This window comes from Castor canadensis, chromosome 1 (assembly GCF_047511655.1).
Source record: "Castor canadensis chromosome 1, mCasCan1.hap1v2, whole genome shotgun sequence".
Lineage (NCBI taxonomy): Eukaryota > Metazoa > Chordata > Mammalia > Rodentia > Castoridae > Castor > Castor canadensis.
Genome location: NC_133386.1, coordinates 162,294,545 through 162,309,121, shown reverse-complemented (window position 1 = coordinate 162,309,121; position 14,577 = coordinate 162,294,545).

The window sequence follows — 14,577 nt, the reverse complement described above, 5'->3', positions numbered from 1 at the left end:
TAATATATACTCTGGTTTCTTTTCAGATCATATAAATCTTTCACCTTTTATTAATACTATATACTAACATTTTCATGTGCTTATTTTAATCTTTATGGGTTTTTTGGTGAAGTATGTATTATTTATTATTAATTATTTTGCTTGTTCCTATTGGGTTGCTTGTTTTCTTGTTATCAAGATTTAAGGACTCCTCATTTGACCTGAATATAAATACATTGACAGGTATTTGATTTATAAATATTTTCCCAGGCTTTTTCATGTCCTTTATTTTTCTTAACAGTCTCTTTCAAAAATTAAAAGTTTTAAAACTTTGATAAGTTTTAATCCAATCAGTTTTTAAATTAAATGGATTTTGGTGTTTTGTCTAAGAATATTTTTCATGAGACAAAGATTTTTTGTCTGCTTTTTTTCCTATAGGTTTTGTAGTTGTAAGCTTTACATCTAAGTTTACAATACCCTTTAACTTAGTAATTTATTATGAGATGTGTGATGGTTGAGATACTCTTCTAAGGCAGGCATGTTCAAAAGGTTCAGCAACACCATATTATTGAAAAGACTCCTCTTCCCATTGAGTTGCTTTCGCATCTGAATCAAAAATCAATTAAGTCTATTTCTGTTCTTCTATTTGAAGAATCTAGTCTTTTCCATTTACCTGCGTGTTTATCATTTTCCCAAAATTATATTGCAGATAATTCCAACATTATGAAATAATTTAAAAATTTTAAAAATTGTATAAACATTCTTTTATATTCTTTTCACACTTATCTATTACAGTTTAATTAATGTTCTTTCTATAGAAAGTTCTGATTAAGTTGTGAACATCTACCATTTTCCAGCATGAATTTATTTAGGGTTAGATTGAGTCTATAGGCCATTTGGGGGAGGATTTATATCTTAACAATTTGGAGTCTTTCTATTAATGAAGGTTGTGTATTTCCCATCAGGTTAGCTCTTCATTGATATCTTCCATTCTTGCTTCTAGTTTTCTGCAAAAAGATCCTTCATGTATTTTGTTCATGTATAGATCAGTATTCTTATATTGTCATTCTTTTACAATGGTATCATTTCATTTCTTGATTTGATTTCCAGTAGTTTGTCATTTTTATGAAGAAAGGAAATTGATTTTTATATACACACACATCCGCTGACTTTAATAATCTAAGTTGTTTTTCATTTTTCCAACATTGAGATATACTACCTATATTCTTAAGTTACCACTTACAGCAGGAATTCTAGTCCATTGTCAAAAAGTAATTAGGTTCCTGTTACTGATTTCTTCTTTAAACTCTTATTTTTGGAAAATACATCTATTTATGTTTCAATTCATTTTAATTTGTGAAGCTTTGTTCTGCTCTACCAATCACAGTCTACCTTTTTGAATGATCCTTATGTACCTGATTTAACAAATATATATGTGAACTCTGATATTGTTTGTGGGTAGTATTTTATAAACATCAGTTAATTATCAGTTGTTTGATTATATAGTGTAGGTTTTCTATAGGTGTGATGTTTATCTTTCTATTTGTTATACTTAGAATCAAATTGTAAGTTTGGAGTATCCAAGTAATACAGTTTTCTGTTTTAACATCCAATTCTATTCATTTTGCTTCACATATTTTTTGACATTCTCTTGTTTTGTGCCCACATATTTAAATCACAATGTCTTCTCTGAATTGTCTCTTTTATTGTTTCTTATTGGCTTTCTTTATTCCTGTACTATTTCCTCTTCCAAAGCTTGCTTTGTCTGATATTAATGTAGCCACTCAGCTTTCCTTTAGTTAGTAATTGCATGGTCTATCATTTCCCGTTCTTTTGCTTTTAACTCATATGTTACTTTATAGTTAAAGCAGACAGCAGACAGTATAGTTTGCTACTCTTAAAACAAATTAATTTGACATTCTTTGTCTTCTAGTTAAGGTCACATAAATTTAGCATAATGATTGATGTGGTTGTAGTCTAATTTTTTCAATACCTACTTGTATTTGGTCTCTGTTTTAAAAAATATTCATCACTCTCCTTTTTCCTATGTTTTGAATATTTGACAATTTTTCACACATAAATTTAATGTATTTATTGCTTTTTGACTATTCTTTTCAGTCATTCTGTTTAAAATGTCAAAAATTTTTTGTCTACTTCTGTGCATTTTTACTTTTTGAACTTCATTATGCTATTGATCATGATTTTTCCTCAGAAATAGTATATTTTTCAATTTCACAATTCTATTTGTTTTTTCTTTATATTTCTCTGCTTAGTACTTCTAAACTTCTACCTTTTCACACATTCCAAATGTGTTTTCCTTTCACAGTGCATTATAATAACAGCATTTTAAAAATGTTTTCTAATAATTCTATAATTGAGATACCTACTGTGTATCTCAGTTACAGATTGGTTTTCTTTTCCCTTAAGGATTGACCATGTATATATATATTTTTTCTTTTTTATGACTAATAACCTTTAATTTTATGTTAGATGGTTTACATTTTTTTTTCCAGTGAGATACGAATGTTTGAGAGTGGTAATTTTCCTTTTTTTTTATGGCTTAACATGTAGCAGACTTGTACATATGTTCTGAAATATAGGAACCATTTTACATTGTAGTTGAGTCACATACTTCTTTGATACCCTGCTTTGTCTCTGTCCTACACCTACATAATAAAGGATAAACCAAGTTTTTTGTGTGTGTTGGTCAAAATACAATCTCAGTGGCTCTTTCTTCACATTTATTTGTAAATTTAGAATTCTGCCACAATCTCCACCACAGGTCTCTTTACTGCTCACTGTTTGCTCAAGGTAAGGTTGATCTTAGAAATTGTTGAAAGACTATAATTTGGTCTTGTACGTAGAAAAAACCTACACTGAAAAAACCAGAGGGATAATAATAATTTTATTTGTTGACATTTAACTTTTTTCTTTACATATTTTCTTCGAGGTGAATTAAGAGCACTGAATTTTGGCTAAGGATTTTCCCATGTCCCAAACTGTCTTTATCCTTTCTCTTTTATTCTGGCTGGTATCTTTTTGTTTCAGCAAGAAACATAGATTTTGATTCTTCTTAAAACATTGATCTGAGACATGTAAATTTAAGCATTTGCATTTATTTACAATTAATATGCAGAAGGCTCAGATGAAAATACATCACGTATGGCAATGAAGTCAGAACATGACAAAATGCCTAAATTATAATTTCACTTAATTAGACATAGCATGCTCACACACACACAGCAAATTCGAGTACAGACAGGTTCATACACAATAATGTAGATTGGAGCATATTAATAACTCCATTAAGATCTTTATCCTGGCAGTCCCATAATCAACCAAAGAAATTTTGTGAACACATGTTTAAATATTAATATATGAAGATCACAAAAAAGCACTAAATTTCATACCATGATTTGTTTCAAGCCAGTCTTTTAGGAACAGACATGTCCATTGTTAAATTAAAAAGTGTGGAATTGTGAACTGCTTGTATGTATCTTGATGTATGTTGACTTGCAACAGAAATTCAATAAAAAAATATTTACTGGTGAAATTTTTTCTGAAAACCTGAAACATAAAATTCTAATACAATTAAAATTTTGATTATATAAAATGTGCAAATATCTTTCATAAGCTAATATTTGAAAATTCTTCATAATTCTCATTAAAATAATAAATGAGCCAATTTTCTTTATGTTTTCTCTCTAATCGATGAAGAATTAGCATCATGTGTGCTTGTGTATGTGCTTATTTTTTTCCTGCATGCTTTTGTTTGTAAGCCTTTCTAAAGAGTAATAAAATTAAGTTTATATTAAAAAAGAAGTAAAGGCTAAATCAAACATAATCTTTATTTTGTTTTCTATTTTTAATATAAGAGTTTGATATGATAGAATCATTTTGGTCCAGTTACTTTAATAACTGGTTTGGATAATATTGTTATCTTAGACAAAACAATGCCTCCCTCCCAAAAAACAAAAAAGATGTACAAGTTCTAATCACTTTACCTATGAGTTTAGTAGAAAACATGGTAAAATGAACATTGCATGATTGACTAAGTTAAAGCTCCTGATATGGGCAATTAGGTCTGCAGTCCAACTGGATCCAATGTAACTACAAAGACCCTGAAGGCAAAGAGGCAGCATCGTGGTGCACAGCACTAATCCCAGATGCTTGGGAAGCATAGGTCAGAGGATCATGGGCTAAGGCTAGCCCTTGGTCAAAAAAATATGAGACCCAATCCAAAAAGTAACTAAAGGAGAGGGTGGGAAAGAAAAGAGATGAGTTATGGAAACACAAGTGGAGTTAGAAGGAGAGAACAAAAGATGCTGCACTCCCAACTTGAAGATAGATGAAAGGGACATGGCCCCTAAGTTGCAACATCTAGAAGTGTGAAAATGTAAAGAAACAGACTCTCCCCTGGATTCTCCAAAAAGAAATACAGTCCTGCTGGTTCCTAGGTTTTATCCCAGTGAGATTGATTCTTGACTTCAGACCTCCAAACTTATTAAGCCCAAAAGGATAATAGCATCATTCTGATATAAATTTATAGAATTGTCCTTATTGAATGTCTCCTTTGTCCTTTGTTGAATTCAGCACCAGGCTTTATTTTTATTTCTGTATTTTACCAACTGCCCAAATTAGCTAGCAATTTCAAGACATTATTCTAAGGTTAAAAAGTGTTAAGATTTGTGTAATATGTAGAAACTAACTTTGTGGAGAGTCACAGTTAATGAGTAAATGAAAGAAGCAGGAAGTGGCTTCACAATATGATTCCCCCAATTTTTGTCAATTCTTATTTGCTGTTGCTGTTGTTTTTCAGACAGGGTTTCAATATATAGCCCAGACCGGCCTTGAACTCACAATGTTCCTGTTTCGGCCTCCTGAGTGCCAGGATTAGGGGAATGTGCTGCCATACTTGGTTCATTGTGTCAATTCTTTCATTGTGAGATGGGATTCCATTCCTTCCCTAGACTAAGTCCTCTATGGTCAAAGCTACTTACTCTAGAGATGTTTGGGGGACAAACTTCCAAAAAATTTGGATTTCTATGTATATTTTAGGATGTTCTGTTTTGGAACTTGTCTACCATGCCATGAGGAGCCAAACCACAAAGAGGTCCAGATGGAAAGAAACCAATAGGCCATACCAAATTGTCAGCCTGTGAATTAATCAACTCAGAATTGGCTCTTCAAAGCCAGTTGGACATCCCCAAATGATGCAGTTTGGGCCACAGGTATACTGTCTCCATGAAACACAATCCCATATTGAGATTCATAAACAAAAAGGGATTGAAGTTCCATTTAGCCAATACATTTGAGGAGGTTTTAATGTAGCAGCTGGTAACTGGAATAAGTCATAAGCATTCTCAACTATATAAGTATTTGTGTAGTCACTAAAGACTTTATGGTTTAAATGAAAAACATTTCAATAGATATAGTGTAAACCAACATAAAAAGAAATCTTAGAAAGATATCATTACTTCTTTTAATAATTTAACAGAGAAATCTCTTGGCATTAGGGAGAGACCAGAAGCCAGTGTCTAGAATATGGTGATACAGTATGTTATAGCATGTGTTAGTCACTTTTGAGAATGAGAAAGTGCAGTCTACGAATAAAAATCCATATCCCATTTGCCATGTAGCACAAGAAATATGAAACCAAATGTGTCCTTTGTGTCCCCATAATTAAATATTTCCTCATCGTATTTTCAGGGTTAATTTGAAATAAAAATCCTATAAATTTTGTTAGTCCATCCTGTCTTCCCAGCCCTTGTTGCCTTTCAATTATCAACAACAAAAAAAAGACCTAATATGTGAAAAGACATAAAAGCAAGAACTTAGGATTGTCTTATTTTTACTCTGTGCAAATACCTGGTGGCTTCATGTTGTACATATAGTAAGTCCAAGTTCCTCGTGTACTTCACAGATTCCAATTTCTTCATCATTGTAGAATAACTGACAAAAAATGGTTTGTGTGGTTTGCATTGGTTGAGGTTCAAGAGATTCAAAGTTAATATTAATACCATCAAGATGGTGTAAAAATAAATATAAAAGTATAATTATAATAGGACATTGTTAACTCACAATTCTCATTTTAGTTTTACTAGAAATGTGCCTTAAATTCAACAGTACATGGCCCCCACAAAATATTTACCCTTTTTTTCCTCCATTGCTTGTGAATGTGTCCTAGAAATTGCATAAGTTCAAATTTAAAAAATACCAGTCTCAGACTTTTGCATATACTCAGAAACAGAAAAAAAAAAAATTGAAAGAAAAAGCAACCTAATTATATCACATCATCACATTTTATTTTGATATTGAAGGCCTAATATTTTCCCTCAAATTTATTTCATATTATTTGCTTCTGAATTTGGTGAAATTTGACTGATTTTAAATTGAAGAAATCAAAAGATCCTAACATTCAGTACTTGACTGACATGTTGTATAAAGTTTCTATCACACACAGATTAAAGGTAATCTGGTGACCATCATTGACCCTCATGTTCTTAATAGTCAGAGCAGCTCTGGTGCCTCATGTCCAAACATGAGCTTCTTTTAGAAATAAAGCAATTAAAGACAATGCTTGAGCATTGCACCTATAGCAAGCTGGAACTTGCAATCTCCTGCCTCATCCTCTGGAGTACTAGATTTACAGCCATGTTTCACCATGCTCAGCTTTGGATTCATTGTGGAAAATGTTATTTCAGGCTTAAAATAAATTGAAAAGTTCTCAATGCTTTTAGCTTTAGAATTGTTCTGGTCTTCGTTATGAATTGTCCAGGTGTGAAAACAATGATCCTTCCTGTAGGTGAATAGTATACGATCAGTCTTTTCCATTTCCTTTTTAAAACTGCATCCAATCTTGTCTTCCTTATCTTAAGTCATGCTGATAACATTCAATAACCTGACATTAATACTGTCTTGTCTATGAGATATAAATAGTTTTCTATGTCTTTGCATATGCCATAGTCCTGCTCACAGTTGACATTTAAAATCATTCTAGAGAATTCCAAGATGGCGGCTAGAGGGAGGAAGCAGAAAGGGAGCCTCCTATAGTGAAATCTTGGAGAGACGCCGGAGACACACTTTGCAGGCATAATCACTGAGAAAAGGCATAACTTTGATCCCTTCACACCTCCTGCCTGTGCAGAGAATCTCCACTTCACGTTAAACAGAGAAACAAGGAGGGCCCCCGGGCCGCCAGTCACCGGCGCCCAGACCGCTTGGGAAGACACGGACCAGGTGAGCTTCGCGGTACCACGGTACTCCCACAGACAAGCCTGGGCCAGAGCAGCATAGCCCCCTAGACAGACTGACCTCCACTCTAGGAAAAAAGAGAAATTGAGTAATAAGCAATAAGAACAAATAAGACACACAGGAAAGAGGGTGGGGCGCCCTGAGCGCGGAAGATTGGGGGAAGGGAATCCTTCCTGGGGCTGTAAATAAACAAGCCGGGCAGGCCGGAGAGCCTCTGGCGGGAGCAGGGGCGCGCGCCCAGCAACCAGGAGCGGAGAAATTGGTGAGAGTGGTGGAGGGAGGAAAACTCCACAGGAGAGGAGGGAAGACCCACTTCCCACGTGAGCTGTAAACAAACATGGTGGCTGGCAGGAGCAGCAGCACCGCCCAGTAACCAGGAGCAGGAAAGCTTGTAAAACTGGCTGTGGGAAGAGAACTGCACAGCAGAGAGGGGAAGACCCACCTGCCACATGAACTGTAAATAAACACGTAGGCCTGAGAACGGGTGCAGTGTCACCTTTCCCAGTGCTTGGAAAAGGGAAAGCCTGTAGCAGAGGCTCACGCACAGGAGAAATCTGAGCAACAAAGCCTGCGGGTCCAGGTGAGTGCTAAGCTCACCCCAGAGATCTGCATAAATAACACCTCCAGCAACAGCAGGCTGACAACAGTGGGCAGGCAAGCCACAGTTGCAGAAACCATTCTCAGAACTGTCTCCAGACTCTTTTTTTTTTTCTTTGTCTCCCTACCTTTGATGAGAGAACAACCGAATTACACCTGCAAGCTGAAAAACTTACTGAAACTGTATTGCATTTGAACTTGGGACACTTGGTGGGATTATTTTTGAGCGTGTGTGTGTAGTTTTGTTCTTCTTTATGCGTCCCCTTTGATGAGACAACTACAGAACAACATCTGAGGCACCATCTCCAGGATTGGAGACTGTGACTTCACTGCATTTGAACTTGAAGGGTTTTTGGTTTTTTAAAATTTTCTATTTTTTCATTTTATTTTAATACATTTTTATAAATAGATTTTTCTTTCATTTACTTATTTTTTATTTTTATTCTTACCTTTATTTTTTTTATTTTTTATTTTCAATCCTCTCTTTGTCTCTCTAATGTCTGTTCAGCTTACTGTCGATTAGTACACTAAAGCTCCCTGTTTATACCTTGGAAATCTTCTTTTCTGACACCTTGTTCTGTTTTCTCACTCCAGTCTGTGTATTTGTTTTTCCCATTTCTTTAACTTCTTGCTTTCGATCTCAGCTCATCCTTCCATTCTAAATATTACCATTGTTATTATTACAAGCTAGAAAATACTTAATTGCACACAGTACAGGGACAGTAACAACACCAAAGACAATGATGGGAAGACAGAAAAAACAGGGAAACCGGTTTCCCCACAGCAAAAAATTAGTACAGGAACCAGAAGGGAATGAAGAAAACAGGTACTCAGATCCAGACTCCAACAAAATGAAGATAAACTATGCCAAAGGACCCAATGAAGCCCACAAGAATAATTTAAAAGAAGACATACTACAGGTACTCAAAGAGAATTTTATAGAGATGATACTGGATAGGGTCAACCAAAATGTACAGGAGACACTCAAGGTGAAAAAGGAACCCTCTTACACTGTTGGTGGGAATGTAGACTAGTACAACCACTCTGGAAAAAAATTTGGAGGCTACTTAAAAAGGTGGACATCGATCTATCATTTGATCCAGCAATACCACTCTTGGGGATATACCCAAAAGACTGTTACTCCAGAGGCACCTGCACATCCATGTTTATTGAGGCACTATTCACAATAGCCATCTTGGAAACAGCCAAGATGCCCCAGCACTGACGAATGGATTAAGAAAATGTGGTATTTATACACAATGGAATTTTATGCAGCCATGAAGAAGAACAAAATGCTATCATTTGCTGGTAAATGGATGGAACTGGAGAACATCATTCTGAGTGAGGTTAGCCTGGCTCAAAAAACCAAAAATCATATGTTCTCCCTCATATGTGGACATTAGATCAAGGGCAAACACAACAAGGGGATTGGACTATGAGCACATGCTCAAAGCGAGAGCACACAAGGGAGGGGTGAGGATAGGTAAGACACCTAAAAAACTAGCTAGCATTTGTTGCCCTTAAAGCAGAGAAACTAAAGCAGATACCTTAAAGCAACTGAGGCCAATAGGAAAAGGGGAACAGGTACTAGAGAAAAGGTTAGATCAAAAAGAATTAACCTAGAAGGTAAAACCCACGCACAGGAAATCAATGTGAGTCAAAGCCCTGTATAGCTATCCTTATCTCAACCAGCAAAAACCCTTTTTCCTTCTTATTATTGCTTATACTCTCTCTACAACAAAATTAGAAATAAGGGCAAAATAGTTTCTGCTGGGTATTGAGGGGGGGAGAGGGAGGGGGCAGAGTGGGTGGTAAGGGAGGGGGTGGGGGCAGGGGGGAGAAATGAACCAAGAGCCTTGTATGCACATATGAATAATAAAAGAAAAATGAAAAAAAAAAAAAAAGAAATTCCAAGACAACAAAAATAGAGAATTTGAAAAAACAAAAGAAGAACTAAAGGAAACCACAGAAGCACTGTATAACACCAAAGTGAAACAGAGAACACAATGAATAAACAGATAAATGAACTCAGGACAAAAATAGACAACACAAAAGAGGAAAACAGCTGGGATATGGAAAACCTCAGAAAAAAGAACAAAACAGAACTGCAAAACAAAATGGAAGGCCAATCCAGCAGAATAGAACAAACAGAAGACAGAATCTCAGAACTTGAAGATGAAATGGTAATTAAAGGAAAAACTGAAGAACTATTAATTAAACAACTCAAGACCCGTGAAAAGAAAATGCAAGAACTCATCAACGCCATCAAAAGACCAAACTTGAGAATCATGGGCATCGAAGAAGGAGAAGAGGTGCAAGTGAAGGGAATGCGTAATATATTTAACAAAGTAATAACGGAAAATTTCCCAAATCTAGAGAAAGATATTCCCATACAGAAGCAAGAGGCCTCCAGGACACCAAACAGACCAGATCAAAATAGAACTACCCCATGACATATCATCATTAAAACAACAAGTTCAGAAACTAAGGAAAGAATATTGAAGGCTGTAAGAGAGAAAAAACAAGTAACATACAAAGGTAAACCCATCAAAATCACAGCAGACTTCTCAACAGAAACATTAAAAGCAAGAAGAGTGTGGGGTGAGGTCTTCCAGGAACTGAATGAAAATAACTTCAACCCCAGGATACTCTACCCAGCAAAACTATCATTCAAAATAGATGGAGCAATAAAAGTCTTCCATGATAAGCAGAAACTAAAACAATATGTGACCACAAAGCCACAACTACAAAGGATTCTTCAAGGGATTCTGCACACAGAAAGTGAAACCCAACTTAACCATGAAAAGACAGGCAGCACCAAACCACATGAAAAGAAAAAGCAAGAAAGTAGAGAGTAACCTCAACTTAGGTACACACAATCAAACCTTCAAACAACTAAGACAACTAAATGACAGGAATCACCACATACCTATCAGTACTAACACTTAATGTTAACGGAATTAATTCACCCATCAAAAGGCACCGCTTAATAAAATGGATTAAAAAGGAAGATCCAACAATTTGTTGCTTACAGGAGACCCATCTCACCGACAGAAATAAGCATAGGCTTAGGATGAAAGGCTGGAAGAAGATTTACCAAGCCAATGGCCCCCGAAAACAGGCAGGAGTAGCAATACTTATTTCTGACAAAGTAGACTTCAAACCTACAATGATCAAATGAGATAAAGAAGGACATTCCATACTAATAAAAGGGGAAATAGACCAAAAGGAAATAATAATTATCAATCTGTATGCACCCAATGTCAATGCACCCAATTTCATCAAACATACCGTGAAAGACCTAAAATCATATATAAATGCCAACACAGTGGTTGTGGGAGACTTTAACACTCCATTATCATCAATAGATAGGTCATCCAAACAAAAAAATCAATAAACAAATCCAAGATCTAAAATATGCAATACATCAAATGGACCTAGTAGATGTCTACAGAACATTTCATCCAACTTCTACACAATATACATTCTTCTCAGCAGCCCATGGAACCTTCTCCAAAATAGATCATATCCTAGGGCACAAAGCAAGTCTCAGCAAATACAAGGAAATAGAAATTATACCGTGCATACTATCTGATCACAATGCAGTAAAAGTAGAACTCAACAACAAAAGTAAAGACAAAAAACATGCAAACAGCTGGAAACTAAATAACTCATTACTTAATGAAGAATGGATCATCGATGAAATAAAAGAGGAAATTAAAAAGTTCCTGGAAGTCAATGAAAATGAAAACACAACCTACCGGAACCTATGGGACAGAGCTAAGGCAGTCCTGACAAGAAAGTTTATAGCCTGAGTGCATATATTAAAAAGACTGAAAGATCCCAAATCAATGACCTAATGATACATCTCAAACTCCTAGAAAAACAAGAACAAGCAAATCCCAAAACAAATAGAAGGAGAGAAATAATAAAAATAAGAGCTGAAATCAATGAAATAGAAACCAAAAAAACCATACAAAGAATAAATGAAACAAAAAGTTGGTTCTTTGAAAAAATAAACAAGATCAATAGACCCCTGGCAAACCAGACTAAAATGAGGAGAGAAAAACCCCAAATTAGTAGAATCAGGAATGCAAAAGGGGAGATAACAACAAACACCATGGAAGTCCAGGAAATCATCAGAGACTACTTAGAGAAACTTTATTCAAATAAATTTGAAAATTTTAATGAAATGGACAGATTTCTAGATACATATGATCATCCAAACTGAACCAAGAGGAAATTAATCACCTGAATAGATCTATAACACAAAATGAAATTGAAGCAGCAATCAAGAGTCTCCCCCCAAAAAAAAATCCAGGACCTGATGGATTCTCTGCTGAATTCTATCAGACCTTTAAAGAAGAACTGATACCAACCCTCCTTAAACTGTTCCATGAAATAGAAAGGGAAGGAAAACTGCCAAACACATTTTATGAAGCCAGTATTACACTTAACCCAAAACCAGGCAAAGACACCTCCAAAAAGGAGAACTATAGGCCAATCTCCTTAATGAACATTGACACAAAAATCCTCAACAAAATAATGGCAAACCAAATTCAACAACACATCAAAAAGATTATTCACCATGACCAAGTAGGCTTCATCCCAGGGATGCAGGGGTGGTTCAACATACAAAAATCAATAAACATAATAAACCACATTAACAGAAACAAGGACAAAAACCACTTGATGATCTCAATAGATGCAGAAAAAGCCTTTGATAAGATCCAACACCATTTCATGATAAAAGCTCTAAGAAAACTAGGAATAGAAGGAAAGTACCTCAACATTATAAAAGCTATGTATGACTAACCTACAGCCAGCATTATACTTAATGGAGAAAAACTGAAACCATTCCCTCTAAAATCAGGAAACAGACAAGGATGCCCACTATCTCCACTCCTATTCAACATAGGACTGGAATTCCTAGCCAGAGTAATTAGGCAAGAAGAAGGAATAAAAGGAATATAAATAGGTAAAGAAACTGTCAAAATATCCCTATTTGCAGACAACATGATTCTATACCTTAAAGACCCAAAACACTCTACTCCAAAGCTTCTAGACATCATCAATAGCTATAGCAAGGTAGCAGGATATAAAATCAATATAGAAAAATCATTAGCATTTCTATACACTAATAATGAGCAAACTGAAAAAGAATACATGAAAATAATTCCATTTACAATAGCCTCAAAAAAATCAAATACCTAGGTGTAAACCTAACAAAAGATGTGAAAGACCTCTACAAGGAAAACTATACACTTCTGAAGAAAGAGATTGAGGAACACTACAGAAAGTGGAGAGCTCTCCCATGCTCATGGATTGGTAGAAACAACATAGTAAAAATGTCCGTACTCCCTAAAGTAATCTACATGTTTAATGCAATTCCCATCAAAATTCCAATGACATTCATTAAAAAGACAGAAAAATCTACCGTGAAATTTATATGGAAACACAGGAAGCCACGAATAGCCAAGGCAATACTCAGTCAAAAGAACAATGCAGGAGGTATCACAATACCTGACTTCAAACTATATTACAAAGCAGTAGCAATAAAAACAGCATGGTACTGGCACAAAAACAGAAATGAAGACCAGTGGAACAGAATAGAGGACCCAGATATGAAGCCACAAAACTATAACCAACTTGTCTTTGACAAAGGAGCTAAAAATATATGATGGAGAAATAGCAGCCTCTTCAACAAAAACTGCTGGGAAAACTGGTTAGCAGCCTGCAAAACACTGAAACTAGATCCATGTATATCACCCTATACCAAGATTAACTCAAAATGGATCAAGGATCTTAATATCAGACCCAAAACTCTAAAGTTGATACATGAAAGAGTAGGAAATACTCTGGAGTTAGTAGGTATAGGCAAGAACTTTCTCAACGAAACCCCAGCAGCACAGCAACTAAGAGATAGCATAGATAAATGGTACCTCATAAAGCTAAGAAGCATGTGTTCATCAAAAGAAATGGTCTCTAAACTGAAGAGAACACCCACAGAGTGGGAGAAAATATTTGCCAGCTATACATCAGACAAAAGACTGGTAACCAGAATATACAGGGAACTCAAAAAACTAAACTGTCCCAAAATCAATGAACCAATAAAGAAATGGGCAAGTGAACTAAACAGAACTTTCTCAAAAGAAGAAATTCAAATGGCCAAAAAAACACATGAAAAAATGCTCACCATCTCTAGCAATAAAGGAAATGCAAATTAAAACCACGCTAAGATTCCACCTCACCCCTGGTAGAATAGCCATCATCAGCAACACCACCAACAACAGGTGTTGGCGAAGATGAGGGGCAAAAGAACCCTCTTACACTCTTGGTGGGGATGTAGACTAGTACAACCACTCTGGAAAAAAATTTGGAGGCTACTTAAAAAGCTAGACATTGATCTACCATTTAATCCAGCAATACCACTCTTGGGGATATACCCAAAAGACTGTGACACAGGTTACTCCAGAGGCACCTGCACACCCATGTTTATTGTGGCACTATTCACAATAGCCAAGTTATGGGAACAGCCAAGATGCCCCACCATTGATGAATGGATTAAGAAAATGTGGTATCTATACAAAATGGAATTTTATGCAGTCATGAAGAAGAACGAAATGTTATCATTCACTGGTAAATGGATGGAATTGGAGAACATCATTCTGAGTGAGGTTAGCCTGGCCCAAAAGACCAAAAATCGTATGTTCTCCCTCATATGTGGACATTAGATCAAGGGCAAAC